The sequence below is a fragment of the Xenopus laevis genome, chromosome 4L (assembly GCF_017654675.1).
Source record: "Xenopus laevis strain J_2021 chromosome 4L, Xenopus_laevis_v10.1, whole genome shotgun sequence".
NCBI classification, from domain to species: Eukaryota; Metazoa; Chordata; class Amphibia; order Anura; family Pipidae; genus Xenopus; species Xenopus laevis.
Genome location: NC_054377.1, coordinates 64,989,935 through 65,008,343, shown reverse-complemented (window position 1 = coordinate 65,008,343; position 18,409 = coordinate 64,989,935).

Here is an 18,409-nt window from a genome sequence, read left to right as displayed (position 1 = left end):
ATATGACTGATTTTAGCAGCCGTCTCAGGTGTTACTAGGGCTAGATCAATTCTAGAAAGTGTCTGGTGGGTTGCAGAATGACAGGAGTAGGTTCGGGTTGTGGGGTATCGAGCTCGCCAGAGGTCATGCAGGCCCATAGACTCTGCCCAAAGGTTCAGTTTGCTAGCTTTGTTGTCCGTGGACTTAAATTTGTCAAGCGCTGGGTTCATTCCACAATTAAAGTCTCCCACCCAACACTGCGGAAGAGGGGGTAGTACAGCTACTTTAGCCAAGATAGTACTCAGGAGCTCAGTTGAAAAAGGAGGGGGCAGGTATACATTGATTAACACAAATTCAAACGTGATAAGAGTACAGTGCAAAATGAGAAATCTACCATAGTGGTCAGTATGGATTTGGTGCAGGGTAAAGCGGATGCCTTTTTTCACTAGGATCGAAACCCCTCTTGCATGAGTGGAGAAGGTGGCATGATAGGCCTGTGCCACCCACCCTCTCCTAAGCGCTAAGACTTTCTGACCCGTAAGGTGGGTCTCCTGGAGGCACACTATTGCTGGGGACCATTGCTTAAGGGCCTTGAACATTAGGGCTCTTTTGAATTTGTCATTGAGACCCCTGATGTTCCATGACACTAAGGTTACATTAGACATTATCCTGTATGAGATACCGTGACAGATTAGTTGTCTCACTGCTGCATAGGTAGGGGGGAACCTGGGGAAGGGACATGAGGAAAAAGGGGGGGAACCCGAAACTCCCTAACCCGCCCTGTCCACCCTGAAACCTTGGGTGGGCCTTTACCCGTAACAAAACTTTAGCATCGTCCGCTTGGGACATGGCAACCCAACTGTAAAGCATTCAAACGTTATACACTGTAATTGGGGTTCAATGAGCCCCTCTGGAATCCGGGTGTAAACACAACCTCCCCACAAGTCCTCAGTCAAATGAAGGTGCACCCATGTAAACAATAGGAAACAAATGACCCATCAGTCCAGATAGATGGTATTGTGGAGAATCATACTCACAGTCCCTTCAGATAAATGAAAAGGATTTCTGCATGACGGAGCCAGGCAGCAACACTGGAAGCAGGGTCCAGATACAAAGTCAGCGTCCCTCCAGCCAGTCCAGTGCATCTTGAGGTGTCGTGAAGAACTTGGCAGACCCGCCGTCGACCACTCTCAACTTAGCCGGGAAGACCGTCGAGTAGGCAATTCCTTTATCTCGCAGCTTTTTCCTGACGTCGGCATATTTAGCTCTTTGCTTCTGCACCTCCATGGTGTAGTCAGGGAAGAAGAGGACTTTTGCATCTCCAAGGATTAGGTCCCCTTTAGAGCGCATCTGACGCAGTATGACATGCCGATCTCTGTAGTTTAGTATCTTCGCTATCATTGTGCGGGGGGGGGGCACCGGGGGGAGGCTGCCGCATCGGTATTCTGTGTGCGCGCTCAATCAGGAACATTTGAGAGAGATGTGTTGCACCCAAGTGATTCCTAATAATACAGTATTCTCAAGGAACAGTTCTGGCGCATTACCTTCCTGCCCCTCCGGGACCCCCACGATCCTGATGTTGTTCTGTCTCTGTCTCCCTTCTAGGTCATCAGCGTGTGCTTTGCACTGTTTCAGCTGTTCACGGAGATCAGTGATGGTTTGCGGGAGGCTTCTTGTAGTGTCCTCCAGGTCGGATATCCTGCGCTCCGATTCCACTGTACATTCCCGCAGTCTCTGCAGGTCTTGTCGGAGAAGTGCCAGGTCGACTTTTACCTCCTCCACTCTCGTATCTATTTTTACCTCCACCGCCACTCTCGTGTCCTGGATTGCAGTGAGCACTTCATGGAGCGTAGGTTCTGGCTCAGGTTGGGAAGCTGGTGGCGCGGGATCCATAGACTGTGACGGCGGCGTGTCGGATCTGCTTGTTCGGGCGCCATCTTGATTTTGCAGCCGCACAAATTTGTCGAGCTTGCTGGCAGCCGGCTCGCTCGCTTTCTTGTGGCCCCCCATCAGATGTTGAAGGGTAAGGGAATAGGCACCTTTTGAAGCTGGTTTGGGTCAGCAGGTTGCACAGGATCGATAGTATCGGATCGATTGTCCCCGGAGCACTAGAGAAGCGCGTCTCACTACATTGGTGGTTAGGCCACGCCCTCACTTATTGTTATTTTTATAGCATAAATTCTGCACATGCACAACGAAAACAGTAAATATGGGCAACATTGTTAGGAAGCTTCTGTAAAACAGGCGTAACAATCACCATATCTAGGCTAATCCTTTATTCATCTTTTTAGCACAACCCATGCCTCAGCTGGATCAGTTTCTGGCTTTTCTTGCTTTATATAACTTCGGTTAGCAGTACAGGTATGGGATCTGTTATCCAGAATTCTGTAATATGGATCTTCATTCCTTAACGGGGTTAGTTACTAAAATCTGAATTTATCTAATTATTTTCTTTAAAAAAAAAACACAACCAAACTCCCATGCCTGATTTGACCTTATTTATTAATTAAAAAACTCGAATTAATCGGATCGGGAAAAAAACAATAAAATCGAGCGATAACCCATATCGTCAGATTTTTTCAGACCTTTTTCCTGAATCGTCGAAAAACACCTATTTATCGGATTTTCATGGTAGAGGGGAGAGAGGGGTGTGTGTGTGTATGTGTGCCTATGTGTGCCTGTATCTGTGTATGTGCATGCGCGCTTGCTCGGGCTGCTTTTTACTCCCAGTCCGGCTCTGTAATGCACAGTTGACCAAGTATTTAGTACTGGTATTTGGACATATTTTTGAATATATTGTGACAAGCAATATCTGTTCAGGTACATACATATAGAAGTACATACAGTATGACTACAATCTGCAGTAACCACTGAAAAACATTAAGATATTGGTTGCAGTAAACTTTTCATCTTCTGTTATATCACTGCAGCCACTGAACTACCCCTACAACTCTGCTGGATAGGGGCTTGGGAATCATAGTTCTGTATCAGACTGAAAGCTAACCTGGTTTATTTACTTGTAACATTATTAACACACAGAGGAAAACTAGAATGCTTAATTTCTCAGATATGGGGTGTAGGGCTTTTCTTCATTTATAAATTACCACAACTAACCCCACACCCCTAATCTGAGCATTCATATCTTGCATACCTCATTATTTTAGGCTGAGCAGTTTTGTCTAGAGCGCCTACCAGCAGGAGTTGTCTCTCATTTGTTTATTAGTCTTTATGTTACTGAGAACTGGTTTATAAACCCAGGAATCTTTATTTTCTTTCAATTGTATGCATTATTCATAAATGCTATACACTTCAGCATAACATGTAATCTGCCAAAAAGCCACAAACCAAAAACATGTAGAAAAACTAGTGGCCTTATTTGTACAATATAATTCAGTAGCATATAGGCATCTTAGATGCCATATCATGTATCATAATGTGCTGAAAATATTAGGCTGTCTAATGGCCATTTATTTGTCTTTTTCTGCATTTTCCTCCTTCTTCTAATTCACTGTGCTTTTACTGCCTTTTGACTGTTACTTTGATTCCCTTTCCTCATTTATAATTTTATTTTTATGGTACTTAATGTTCTGAAAAGTGGACGCAAATCTGAAACATTATACTAATCCAACGAGTGGTAAAAAAAGCCTTCTTAGCCTGCTAAAATGGTTGGTAATTCTCCAAATGTGTACCAACGGGAAAAATCTATATGTTATCATAAAGTGTAAGATAATACAGACAGAGACAGACAGGCAGACAAACATAGATAGAGTGATATATAGATAGATAGAACAGCAAATAATACACTTATTGTTTGAGCTTCCCTTTCTACCCCGCCTGGCAACACCATTTGTCCGGTATTCTTCGGGTCAGTAATGGTTTAGCTCCTTTTTAAGTTTCACGTTTATTAGAGAAGTGCTCCCTTTAATGATTGTTACCGAAGAGAAGAAGATGGCGCCCGTCAACTCCGATGCGCTGAATCTGCAATGAGGGGTAAGTAAAGAGTTAGGGGCATTTACTGAGGGTAATACCTAGGCTGCGGGGGGAGCAGGGAGGGGAGTCTATGTAGGGTAGGGGGTGGGTGTTTTTATAATTAAGGGTTTGGTTCTCCTTTCACATTCACATTTTTGTTACTTCCTTGAATATAACATTTCAGCACTAAAAACTGTGTATTTGAATAATTAATATTTATTAAATGGAAAAAGCATGAAAAACTGTCGAGGTCATGTCAATAGGTGCTGTCCTTTACAATTGTAAAACTTTTCTTTTCTTTGAGCTGTTAGAGGTTTTCAGGTTTTTGTAGCTTGTAATCATTTCAAAATTCTACAAAAACAAGGATTTTGTAGTGTTCGTTGAATTCATTCAATTCAATTCATTCATTCGAATTTTGGTAAATAAGGTCCTGAGCTTACTTATTTTACATTGACCCTTTGAAATTTAAATGTGATGACAGGAGACTTAAAGGAACAGTAACGTCAAAAAATAGAAGTGTTTTAAAGTAATGATAATATAGTGCAGTGTTGCCCTACACTGGTAAAACTGCTGTGTTTGCTTAAGAAACACTACTATTGTTTATATAAATAAGCTGCTGTGTAGCAATGGGGGCAGCCATTCAAAGGAGAAAAAGCTCAAGTTACACAGCAAATAGCAGATAAGATCTGTTTGTCTAATGGTGTTTAATCTGTTATCCATTTAGCCGTTTTTCAATTTCCGCCATTGCTCCACAGCAGCTTGTTTATATGAACTATAGTAGTGTTTCTGAAGCAAACAGATTCGTTTTACCAGTGCAGGGCAACACTACATGATATTTTCTTTACTTTAAAAAACTTAAATTTTTTGGTGTTACTGTTCCTTTAAATATTTTAGGCAGAAATGTATATATAACTTTGTCAATAGAGAAACAGCTTGCTTATCTTGTGTTCATGCAAGTATTGTAATTATGTTGGCTCAAAAAACCACACACAAAAATAATGATATGCATGTTCTCAGAATTGTGGTCTTCCAAAAATCTTCTAAACCCATTTATGCAGCTCAAATTTCTATTAAAAAAAATCAACATATCCTTTTCTATTGTTTTATAATCCCCTTATAAATAGAAGTCCGGGGCATAGCCTAATGAGTGGAGCATGGTTGGTTTTTAAAAGAACAAAAAGCTGAATGAAAATGATAACTTTAAATACTTGAGGCAAAACCTTATAGCCCCCTAAATTGTCTCAAAAGCTGTACAGGGACTTGCCATAAATCAAAGCTGTAAACCTTTTATACATAGCAGACCCAGCTCCAAAATCCATTGCCCCTGGCAAGAACCATGTACATGCCAACCAGCTATTTGTGTTCACAGGCCTCTGTATGTTCAGTATAAAACATAATTCCATCTATAATAAAAAGCACTAAGTTCGCCCAGGAGCAGTAACCTATAGCACCCAATAGGATCTTTGATTTTAAACAGGTGAACAGTAAATTCTACCTTCTGATTGGTTGCTATGGGTTACTGCGCCTGGGCAAATCTGGTGCCTTTTTATTACATAATCCCCATAGCTGTTAAGTACCACCCAATTGCTTTATTCAAGAACATACATACAGTTATGCTGACACATTGGTTTAACTCCACATATTTGTTCTTATTTTGTATCCATAAATGTTACTATTAGAATCATGTGATTTTGGCTTAGATCATGTACAAGTTTGAAGATCATCTACCCTATTTCCATTGATAGTTCTCTTTCTGCTCCTTAATACTGACATAGGGTACAATGTAATCCTAGATGAGGTCTTTAGCACTATGTCGTAAGAAAAATACAATAAATGGAATGTTATTAAAATTCAGTCCAGTAGCAATTAATGAGAGCATACTTGCCTTCAAACACCCGACTAGTCTAAGACTAATAATTTCAGATTATGATGCTGAGCAGATACCCAGTTTAATTTATATGAAAAAGGCTCTCATAATTATAAGTGCTTAAATAAAAAAGGATAATTTTTGGGTTCCCAGACTAAGCATATGTTTTGTAAAAACCTGCATTAAACGAATAAACCAGATCACTACCCATAAAATGTTTATTCTTTAAAACCCAACAGACACAAGACCTTGTTATGCAAACAAATCTCACCATTTTCATAGTAACTATGAAAAAATATAGCATCTACTGAGACCTTCTGCACGCAACTATTAAAATGATAATAAATAGTTCATTTCTTCATATGTTTTATAAATAGTAAATATTTGGCATAAAGCAGGGTCACGTTACTGTCCTAAACACCTGTCTCTTGACTTAAGGTACAAATGTACAAATACAGATGGAGAGTGGGTTGTTTTATGTGATCCCACTTTTCTATTATTGCTATGTGCAGTCAACCTATTTCACAGCTCCAATTATTCAAATGCTCCTTTTAGTGTGGAATTACCCTGTACTCCAAATGTAAATACATCTAATATGCCAAAGTTACCATTAGATACAATGCCATTTTTTAAAAGATACAAGATTGATACTCTAATGCTTGGTCAGGAGAAACAAGATTGTCACCTTCACTATGTATTTTTAAGGGATTTTGTCATTATGACTAAGGGATACACTCCCGAAACGCGTTAGCTTTCAACAGCAGTAACCCCAATAAACCTTATCCCAGAAGTGCCGTCTGCCTGTTGAGTTTCATTTTAAGTTATGTCACACACCATGCGTAAAGCTTAAGGGAAAATAGGAGTAACATACTCCTCAGGAATCCATTTTATGTTGATAGTGTTCATCTGCATGAACATAATGATATTTAAAGGGGTCCCACTGGAAAGTAATAAAGAATGTCCAATGCTAGTTCTCCTATTGCCTTTTAAAGGCTGCTTCATATCCAAACGCTGTCTTAATTTTGTGCCCAATATATATATAAACACTGGGCTAAAGCTTAAAATGTTTATATGTGACACTATAAAATATCAGTATATAAATTCAAACAGCTAACAATTTTTTTGTGTCTTGCCATGGTCAGTTTATTATTATTGCCCTTTATTTTATAGAGAACCAACAAAGTTACTTTTCACAGACCCCTTATTATTTACATTATACAGTTACACTAGCCTAGATCCCATATGGGGAGTATATCATAATGTCCAGTTGCAAAGTGTGGGTGATATGTGTTATGCATATGAGGAGATATCTGCTTATTGTAAGGCTGCCAAGATTATTTATTGAATACTGGATATTTACAAGTGACCAATAAAATAATGTATATATAATGTACTGTATGCCCACTAAAGGAATATTGCCATTTGGTCCATTTGGTGACACTTTTATGTGCATAAAGAGGTGGTGTAACCAATGCTCTGCACTGTAGCTTGGTATAGGCCGTAGGACTCGGGAGGTACCAAAACAATGTTACATTTTGTTACCAAACAGGAAGCCTAAAATGTAATGCATTAAAAATTGTATTTCCTACATTTTTTTTAAAAAAAATATTCAAAATCTTTAGAGGTATTTAAGATATAGCAATTTTCTATCTATCCATCCATCTATCTATCTATCTATCTATCTATCTATCTATCTATCTATCTATCTATCTACTCTATGTAACATGAAGACCCAGGGTACCGTTTAACAAATCAATAGAGTTCTTCAGTACAGTTCTTCGAAATATAACAATTATTCATTTTATGTATGTTCTTAATTCTACCTATCTGTCTAGCTATCTGTCCCATACAATAGTTTAAAAGACTGTGGCTGTATGGTCGTGGTGCTCTATCCAGAAACCTTGCTGCTTGACTTGGTTTCCGTATTCCATATAGTAAAGAAGTAGTATGGTATGGATCTCAAACACAGCGTTTCGAAGGTACAACCTCCTTGATAAAGGAGTTTGTACCTCCGAAATGATGTGTTTGAGATCCAAATAAAACACTTATGTTTTAGCACAATTGCAACAGTTTGTGCCATTCTACTTCTTTACTATATGGATCTATCTATCTGTCCATCTATCTGTCTTTTCAGGAAATGTCATATTTGTTTGTCATTACTCATGTCATACCTGGTGTCAAAAAGTGGGGAAATGTAATAAAAAAAGAATAAAATACTTTATTTAAGCCTGGAAAGTCAAGTAGGTGCATTGTGCTTTTAGCAGAGTAGCCTTAGAGTTTCATTTATAAGACTGACCAATGGTGCTTGCAGAAAAAGCAGTTACCAGTCAACTCAAGTGATATTTTATTGGTCAGATTTTTATGTGGAATGTTATGATGCAGTTACCAAGCCTATATTACATTTTTATTGAATCTGTTTTAATATTACTTTGCAGAGTTACAGCATTAACAGAAAGGAAACAATGTAATACAGAAAAAATGCCATTTGGGATTGCCCTCTCTGGAGAAAATGTGCCTGAAATACTACCGTTTCAATTTCCCAATTTTGCCAATTTTTTCCCATGTAAAGATCTGTGGGTTTTTGTTTTTAGCCTGTTTTTTTAACTGTGCATGTTTAGTATATGTGTTACATAAAAACCATTTTATATACAAAAGTTATCACACACACCAGTATAGCTAAAATTCATGTATTTTTCCCATTTTCATGTGCTTAATATGCCTCTTTATTATAAAGCTAACTTGACATTGGTCTTGTATAGGAGCTTCAAGTGTAATTTCCATTTCATTAATTACAAATCGTTTGAGAAACTGATACAGTTTAGCAGTATTTAGTATTGGCATCTCTAGGTGACGCTTACACGTCGCTCCTTTGTAATATGGTCATGACATTTCACCATGAATAGCTGCTTTATGAATGTAAATGCTTCTTTGCAAACCCAGCAAATATCAAAGGTCATATTTTTTTTAATCAAGCTATGTCAGTATCATTAACTGTATCCCCAGCAGTGGTCAGCAAAATATAGATATTCATGACTGTATATATCATTTTTGCATAGACATTACATTTTCATTCTTGCATTCTCTAGTCATCAAAAAATCATTTGAAATACTTTACATTTTTTTACATGTCCATTATAGTCAAGTTCTTGTGTCAAGTATATGCAGAATGCAGATACTCTGGGTGCTGAATTTGTACATATGCAATGATTCTAATATTTATATCTCACAGTTGTCTCTGTCAGTGCTTTACACAAACAAACACAAAATATGCAATTTCCCGTATAGATAAAAAATAATCAAAAATAAAATAATAGCTTGGTCCCATTGCATCTGAACATTATTACAACTCTGCTTGCCAAAGCTTATAATTTCAAAGGTAAGGAGAGTAAGGGATAAGATGTTGGTGATCATTGTGGTAGTAGATGTTTCCATTTATCTAAATACTGGCTAAAGGTGTATCATATCTACCAGTAAATCCGTCTCCCATACAGGGGATACAGGGTTTTTGAATGCATTGCTAGAATACTTTGATTTTGTTGAATGCTTAAAAGCTTTGAATAAAGTCATTTTACATGACATAGCTTAAAATGTTGCATACAGAGATGCCTCTAACTGCGAGTGCTGCAAGTTGAGTCAACCATGGGCATCATCTCACATTCCTTCCTTGCACATTTTTAATCTTGTGCAATAAATGAGTGTCTGCCTGCATGCAAGATGCAGCTGTAGTCATATACATACTGCCTGCATTTTTAATGCTGCCCCTGTGCCTTGCACTGCATTTTCTACGTATTGATTCTCTATTGCAGTGTTGTCCAACTTCAGTGGAACTGAGGGCCTGAATTTTTCTGGCCTACATAGTGGAGGGCCAATAATGGCAGCCAGTGTTAACCACTCCCTGTTTTTAAACCACACCTACTTTAAACCACACCCATGTTACCACTAGACTATGTCCTCATTAATTGTGGTAGCACACCAAAAAACAAATGGTTGGTGTCCACTACAGGGATATCACTTATCACTCATATGTGAAAAAAGTTAAGTCATATTAAGACATACCTTTAAATCCATATGCCTCATCCTCCCCTGTGGATAACACAGCACCCCCAGCACATGGTTAAACACCTTAGAAGCCACTAACAACAACTTTCAAATACTAACAAACCCCCAGAAAAACCCGTACCAGGCTTATGTTCCACAGGTAGAGTATGGCACACACAGGCAGAGTATGGCACACACAGGCAGAGTATGGCACACACAGGCAGAGTATGGCACACACAGTGAGCAAAGGGTAGGCAGAGCATGGCAAACACAGGGAGCACAGATAAGGCAGGCAGAATACAGAAGGAGACAGGGAAACCTATCAGGACCTCCCTGAACTGTGCTACATACAGTGACACAATACTGATGCCCCTTCAGCAGTTTGTATGAGGTGTGAACAATGTGGGCAGTTTCAGTCTGGGTCTGAGGTGTGAACAGTACATGGCTTTAGGGTGTGAACAATAGAGGTGTTACATGTGTAACAATGCAATGGGGTTACAGGGGTGAACAATTAAGGAGTTTATCTGAATTTGAGGTTTAAACAATGCAGGGGCCAGTTAATCTTAGTACTGATACATTTTAAATCTTACACATGGCAAGCAGACACAGTAGGAAGACTTTCATATGGGGGGGGTCCATTTTGACTGCACTGCTTTATTGTATTGCGTCTAGCTTGTGCAGCTGACCCCATGGTCTGGAGGTATGAGGAAAAAGGTGTATTGCTTCATGTGTATTTAGTTGCATTTTCTGGTTAATAATGGCCCCATAATGATAAGTTATTGTACTAATTCACTGGCTTTCAATAACCTACTGTCCACAAATGAATACCCCACACACACAAAAATAAATGTCTAATGTTTAAAGAACTTGTGGAACCCCAAAAAATACACTTTCAAAGAGTGGCCCCATTCTGTGTGAAGACATCTTCCCATATATTGACATATCCAAGCCCTTTTTCATCAGCTTCCTCTATATAGGAGGCATCCCAGAATGACCAACCCAACATATATCATACATTAATTTTATGTGATTTATCCCGATTGATGCCAATGAGATAATTGCACTATACGCCTTACATGCACCAATGTAAAGTTAATCCCCCCCCCCCAAACTACAGCACATTATTTATAATACCATAAGCTACAAGTAACACTTTTTTATGTGTTGATGTTATGCCTTTAATATTTGAATTTCTGTATTTTCTGCACTGTTTCTCAGGTGCTTCAATTTGCAATATATGTCATGGGCCTGTGATACCTATGAACTTGTACACAAATCAGTGCATTCCCACTCACTTTGCTTTTTATAGTCCATTATTATTAGAGCATTTTACAACTGCATGCATATTTTATTTACTGCTTGCTTCTTATTTACTTTGCATTGCAATTGATATAAAGCTTAAGTGTATCATTAATAGTTATAAAATATATATATATACATATCTGAAAGCAGGCCAATGTTGACTTGCAATTCTTTTTTAGCAGTGAGTATATTGTTATCAATTGACAATACTTGAAAATGACTTACAATCCTAGATTTAAGTACATCATATGTAGATCATTTAGACTAGAATATTTCAGAAATTTCATGGTGTACTAAATAAGTCAAAAAAAGTCAAAAACAATATTATGAATGGGTATTGAAGGTGATTTGAAATAGATTAATAAAAACATGACAGAAGGCAAATCATTCAAAAACTATAAAACAAAAATGAAGACCAAAGTTGCTTAGAATTGGCCATTCTTTAGTGGTTGCATTAAAATTAAAATACATTGTAATGTTAATTCTGAATGGGATATTGTTGTACTGGATCTCTGTGTGTTTTTTGTGCCTTCCTTTAGAAGTCAACTCAATTTGATAGAAAATATTTTTTTCTTTAAGACATTAATGGGGGAATGTAATAAAAATCGCTAACGGAAAAACTATTCGCAATGCGAAAAGTTATGCCTTTGCGCGAACAAATTTTGCTTTGTGCGAATTTAATATAACTTTTGCGAGCCCGGAAACTGTTTAGCGACCACTTCCGACAGTGAAAGACCGTTTGCGAATTTTATAGTTTGCGCCAATGCGCAGTCAATGTAATAAAACTTCTTACTGAAAAAGTTGTTATGTTTGCTCCAAAAGATTACGACACCTTCAAGCACTTCTTATGAGTGCGCAATTAAAATACGCAATGCGCAATTAAAATTCGCAATGCGCAATTAAAATTCGCAATGCAATAACAGTTTAAGGAACAATATTACATTGCGAGATGTTGATTTTTAGTCTTATTGGTGCGAATTGTTTTGCTCTTTGCGACTTTTATTACATTCCCCTGTATAGCTATAAAATGGTCCTTTTAAAGTTGCCATATGGGCTTCCCTAAATGTTGGGGAGATTGGACAAACCACTCATTCAACTGAAAACATCTGAGAGCTGTGTTTTCCCCACAATTACAGTGTAATTGCATTTTGATGTCATTTGGGTGTAAGCTGCATCTAGAACTTTCAAAGTGGGGAGTAGGTAATTTCCAATTTTAGATCACCTATTAACTCCCTATGGGAGCCATGGAACTGCCAGGTCCAGGGCAGCGGTAGTTTTAGGTTTGCTCAGTGTCAATAGGTGCAGTGGTGCACCATTCATCATAAGAGACAGCATGGATACCTCTTAAGTACTCTTATGTCTTAAGTTTTAAATCCTACCTGTCTGCAAGAAGAGGAATGCTGTCTCTGGATCTTGCATACTGGTTTGAAATTGATTTAAGGTCACAAGAGGAGAAGGGCTCTATTATCTTTTTCTCCATAACAATCATTCATCTCAAGGAGGGGAAGTAGATAATATAAGCCTGGGCACTGAAGAAGAGCTTGGTATTTTAGACCATTGCCTAAATGCAGGTGTTTTTATACAGGTCATGGAACTCCTTGGTAACTTTTAATGCCTTTATATTTTACAAAAGGGGGTTACTTTATTCACTATTTTTATTATGGAATTCTACAGAGTTAGTGGAGTGGGTTTTACTTAGATTGGTTTATTTGTTTTTGTAGAAGTGCAAATGTGCTATGTGGTGTCACTGTGTTGTGGAGGGAGACTTTGTGGCCTGCGATCTATGTGCCATATTAAGCTTTCAGAGCTCATTTTGCATTTCAGGGCATAAATAGGCAAAAGGGTTTTGATATTAGATTTATGAGCCTCTTATTCCTTTCCCAAAGTCTTATATTTTGCCTCAAGACCTGTTTTCTAAAGGTGGCCATACACCTGAAGATCCTCGCAAATCAGGAACTTTGTTTTATATCGCCACCTATGTGCTGGGCTGAGACATCTCTTTGAACTTCGCCTGCCTAGACCTTGTCCTGAATCTTGACATCGCTTGAACTCCACCTGCCCAGACCTTGGCCTGATTATTGACATTGCTTAAACTCTGCTTGCCAAGACCTCAGCCTGATTATTGACATCTCTTTGAACTCCTCCTGCCTAGACCTTGTCCTGATTATTGATAACGCTTGAACTCCACCTGCCCAGGCCTCGGCCTGATTATCGACTTTGCTTTGAACACCCCGTGCCTAGACCTTGTCCTGATTATTGACATTGCTTAAATTCCACCTGCCCATACCTCAGCCTAATTATTGATTTTGCTTTGAACTATGCCTGCCCAGACCTCGGCCTGATTATTGACATTGCTTGAACTCTGCCTGCCCAGACCTTGGCCTGATTATTAAAACAAAACAAGAAACCTGTGGCACAGCTGATGCGGTTGATTAAGTGATCAGTGTTTATTCTGCTCACAAAAGAAAGCGGCAACGTTTCAGGTCTCTGCTGGGCCCTTTATCAAGCCTTATCTTGGCCTGATTATTGACATCACTTGAACTTCACCTGCCCAGACCTCGACCTGTTCTGATTAGGCTCTCCTTTTTCCCCTCACTGCACCCAACCCTTGGACACTGGCATGCTTGTGGAGGGGTGCATGCGAAGCTTCTGACATCTTGAGCTCCGCCTACCAGGTAACTTTGTCTACTAAATTATCAGTTAAACATTCGGTAAACCCAATGACATTTTTTTGTCTTCAATAAGGATTAATTATATCTTAGTTAGGATTGAGTAAATGTCCTGTTTCAGTATTACTGAGAAAATGGAAATTATTTTTAAACATCAGAATTTGTTTAAAATTGAGCCTATGGGAGATGACCTTCCAATAATTCAGAGCTTTCTGGATATGGGATTCTGGAAAATGGGTCCTATGCCTGTAAATGTTTATATTTATATTTATTGGGGATATATATATATATATATATATATATATATATATATATATATATATATATATATATATATATATATATATATATATAAATATATATATATACATATACAATGTTTTTGATCATTTCTAAATGTAAACATATACATTGCATTGTCTAACAGCTTGGCAGACTGCATTTATACTTGAATATATAACTGCATATATACACATCCCATCTGAACATCTAACAATGATCTATGAATTTAAAGAGGTTAGCCCATTTACTGCTGAAGACTTACAGGAAATTCTGAAATGTTTCAGGGTTGCAATTTGAAAGAACATTTTAATTCATACCAATTAATAAAAAAAGATTCCAAAATTAATAGAAATTCTAGCTAATAGGTATATTTAAAGTGACAATTACTTTCTTGCGTGTGAGCTACACTACCTTCATTCTGCAAATAAATTCAGCTATATTGCTAATTTCATTGGCTATCTAGTGGTAGACAACAGAGGCATGCCAGCATATGGTACAGATGGAGTATGTTGTACTGTTGGTTGGCACATGCATGCCTTGAGCTGGTAGCGACTGGATGTGTTTCACAGATGGCATGTTTTGTCTCTTGGGAGGTAAATCAGTGGTTTGGATTAAAATCTCCATACTCATTTTCAAAATAACATGCAAACCTTGCTCTGTGATTCTAAATGGCTAATCGTGGGCAGAGCAGGTACATAAAGCTGCTTCAGCAATCATAAAATACAATAAACATGCCTTACAATATGCACATACAGTACATACAATGCATATACTGGAAAAGCCTGTTAAATTTCCCTTATTATTTTCAAGGATTTCTGCTTTTTACATTTATTATTAACCCATACCTCTACCATTTGAATATTCCACTCAAAACATTGTTTTCATTATTAAGAAACAAATGCTTGATGTCATTATTGTTTAATAAATGTGGGGTCTATGAATACCTACTAGGAAAGGAATAGAATTTTGCAGTGGAGAGAGGAACAATAAACAGCCAATCCAAGATAAAAACAAAGAAGTATACATGCAAAATACATGCTATTCTCCTACCTTCCTTTGAAGAAGTGCCTCTTTAGGTCAAGGATGCCTGTGTCCTTGATTTTTAAGAAATGTCATATGATCCTATTTCTTACTTTAAGTTCTATTACATTTTCCTTTACTCTTCACTTTAAGCACTGCTGTAAATCTGCATTTAATGGTGATATATATATATATATATATATATATATATATATATATATATATATATATATATATATATATATATATATATATATATAATAAGCACTGTGTAACAGTGCATAAAGGATTTTTTCTGGAACAATAGAAATTGAAGATTATTGTGACATAGCAGACAAACTACTACAAATAATATGTGGGAAAGTGATTACCCTCTCCTGAAACTTCCTGAGTTATATTGCAGCTCTTTTCTATACTCCATCTACAGTGCATCTTCTGGGTACTGCTAATGTGAAATAACTGTATAACAGAGAGTCATTACAGTGCAATGTAGATATTTATTAGTGAAACCTTCTACCCAGTGATTACAGATTTTACTAATTACTGACCAGAGCATGATAACCATATCGACTGCCAGAAGACAGCAGAAATATCAGAACCATTATTCATGCTAAAGTCAGGTAAACTTGAAGAGTCACATCAGTACAAGCAGGGATCAGGCAAAGATCAAGTAAAAAAAAACATAGCACAAACCCAGGTAATTAGCTGGTAAAACAGTTCAGTTACATTTAGCCCAGACAAGTGAGATCATTTCAGAAGGTGTATTAGGAAAGTCTTTTATTTGGAAAGTCTATTTAAGTATAATTGTGCATGCATGATTTTGTGCAATAACAAATGCAAAGATGATGCCTAAGTCATTTGATGATAGAAAATTGACCTACCGATTTCTGGTCCAGTTTTTTTGAAGGACCAGCCAGTATGCTATGTCATGTAGAGAGCCAAATAAAATCTCCTACTTCAAAGTATCTTTATTGAGTCATTTCCTGACAACGTTTTGTATTTGTCCTGAGAGTGACAAATAGTCTAAATAAATCATGAAATTAGCGGTTAAAAAGGAAGGTCAATCTACAGCTGTGAGGACTTGGATTTCTTTAGGGAAATCAGGTAGAAGAGTAGGATTAAAGTCATAATCAGAGAAAAACATTGTTTAATAGAAGAGTGGACAAAATATGTATTTCGCTAGTAGTTGAAATGAGCACCAATGGTCTTGGAGTAGAAAAGCATCATATACTGTACATTGAGCAAAAGTCTGGCTGGTCCTTTCCATTTAGGCTATGGTGTGTCCTACATTTACTTAGAAAAAAGTTTCCCGTATTTTACTAGGCTGTTCATGGGATCTGTGAGTACCTGTCAAAATCTTCTTTGGTATGGGCCTTTCCACTTGCCCAACTGTTTGAGAATGAAAGAAAAAAAGATAAAGACCAATTAATATGCAATCTACACCAGAGCCCACCAAAATTTAGAAGTAAACTAAGTTTCTCAATCAAACATAAATTGTTTGGGCAAACCATGCAAACAAAAAATGTAGTTTATAAAACTGTCAGCAGTGACTGAAGCACAAGGAATGTCAAAGGGATGAGATATGCCATCTTAGTCTGTTGACTAACATACAGTATATGGTATTTCTAGAAAAGATTCCTTAATCAAATTAGGTCAAATGAAGGGACATTTGACTAAATCAATGTTTTTTTAGCTTCCAAAATCTCCATCCAGCAGGTGATCATGTACAAATCATAAAACGTCTGTGCAAACTGATTGGGTTATATTTATATATAGGTACCCAGAGGGCATGAGCATAGGGTGGCAGCTATATGGGGTGGCCTATGGGTGCTTTGTTTTTGATACTGTTTGTGGCTTTGCACCACCTTTGAAGTATACATGGTGGCAGCAAGAATTTTCTGGTTGTTTAGGCTGTTTTAGGGTGTGATTACACTAGTTTCTAACCTGTGTGTGTAAGGTGAGAGACTGAGTGTTGGAGTGTTTAACACCTTATAGTCATACCCAGTGGCACATATGTCTGAGAGGGCATAATTATGACACCACCTCTTCTATAAATGGAGCATGACGAAAATGTACTCAGCACAGGAATGGGCGCAGTCAATGGCCGGTGGCTTAAGAAACACAAGACTGAATTGTGTCCTTGACTGAGGTACTGTACAACGATTTGATCCTAGTGTAGATGCAGCCCTTGTTAGAGAAAATGTGTAATATGCACTGATCAAATATTTTCAAAAGCATCATTAAAGGGATATTGTCATGATTTTTATGGTTATGTTAATACAATATTACATTGTGTGCCTTGCTAAAAACTCATTCTCCCTCCCTGAAGATCTTGAACAGTGTCTTTCAGACCTAATAAAATCTGACCCCAGCACCTGCTTCTAGAGGCAGTGCCAAGAAAAAGAAACAACTTTGAAACAATTGGTGTCAAAAACTGTTTTACTTCTTACTGTAAAGAATCCTATATTTTTATTCTAAGGTACACAATGCTAGCAGTCGTCTGAAATATGTGTCCCTTCTGCATTTTATAGATATCTTGACCAGAATTAATACACTGTCATCAGCTCCTCTAAATCTTTTCTTTCAAGTGAGTAGGTAGAGCCTTTGATTTTCACCACAATGCATCGTGTCATGAGAATAATATTAAGTTAAACAATGAAGCATACTAGAAAAAAAACTAAAACAGTGGGTGGATTTGTATTCCTGTTGCAAACACAGAGGTGGCCTCTACACAATGCAGTATTAGAAAGGATATGTTATTACAGTAATAAACATAGATTTAAAACTGGTGAGTCTGTGTTGCCATAATTTACAGAAAATTCTTTGCGAGCTTTAATTCAATAAGAATACTGGAAAAGGATGGAGAGCACAGTATTAACACTATCACTTCCAGCATATCATTTCCCATGTGCTGAATTTACATAGGTACTTGGAAAAATCGGATGCTTCCAACTCATGTCCATTAGATTACTGGCTTTATTACCTCACACAGAAACCAAAATATTCTTTGGCATAATGTAAAAGCAGGTAATTCTAAAGGACATGAATCATGGATAGATTCCATTGACTGGTGTCTATCTATATATAATGAAAGGGGTGTTTCACCTTTAAGTTAATTTTTAATATGCTATAGAATGGCTAATTCTAAGCAACTTTTCAATTGGTCTTTATTATTTTTTGTAGTTAATGATTTATTTTCCTTCTTCTTTTGACTCTTTCCAGCTATCAAATGGGGGTAACTGACCCCATCTAGAAAAAAAAATACTCTGTAAAGCTACAAATG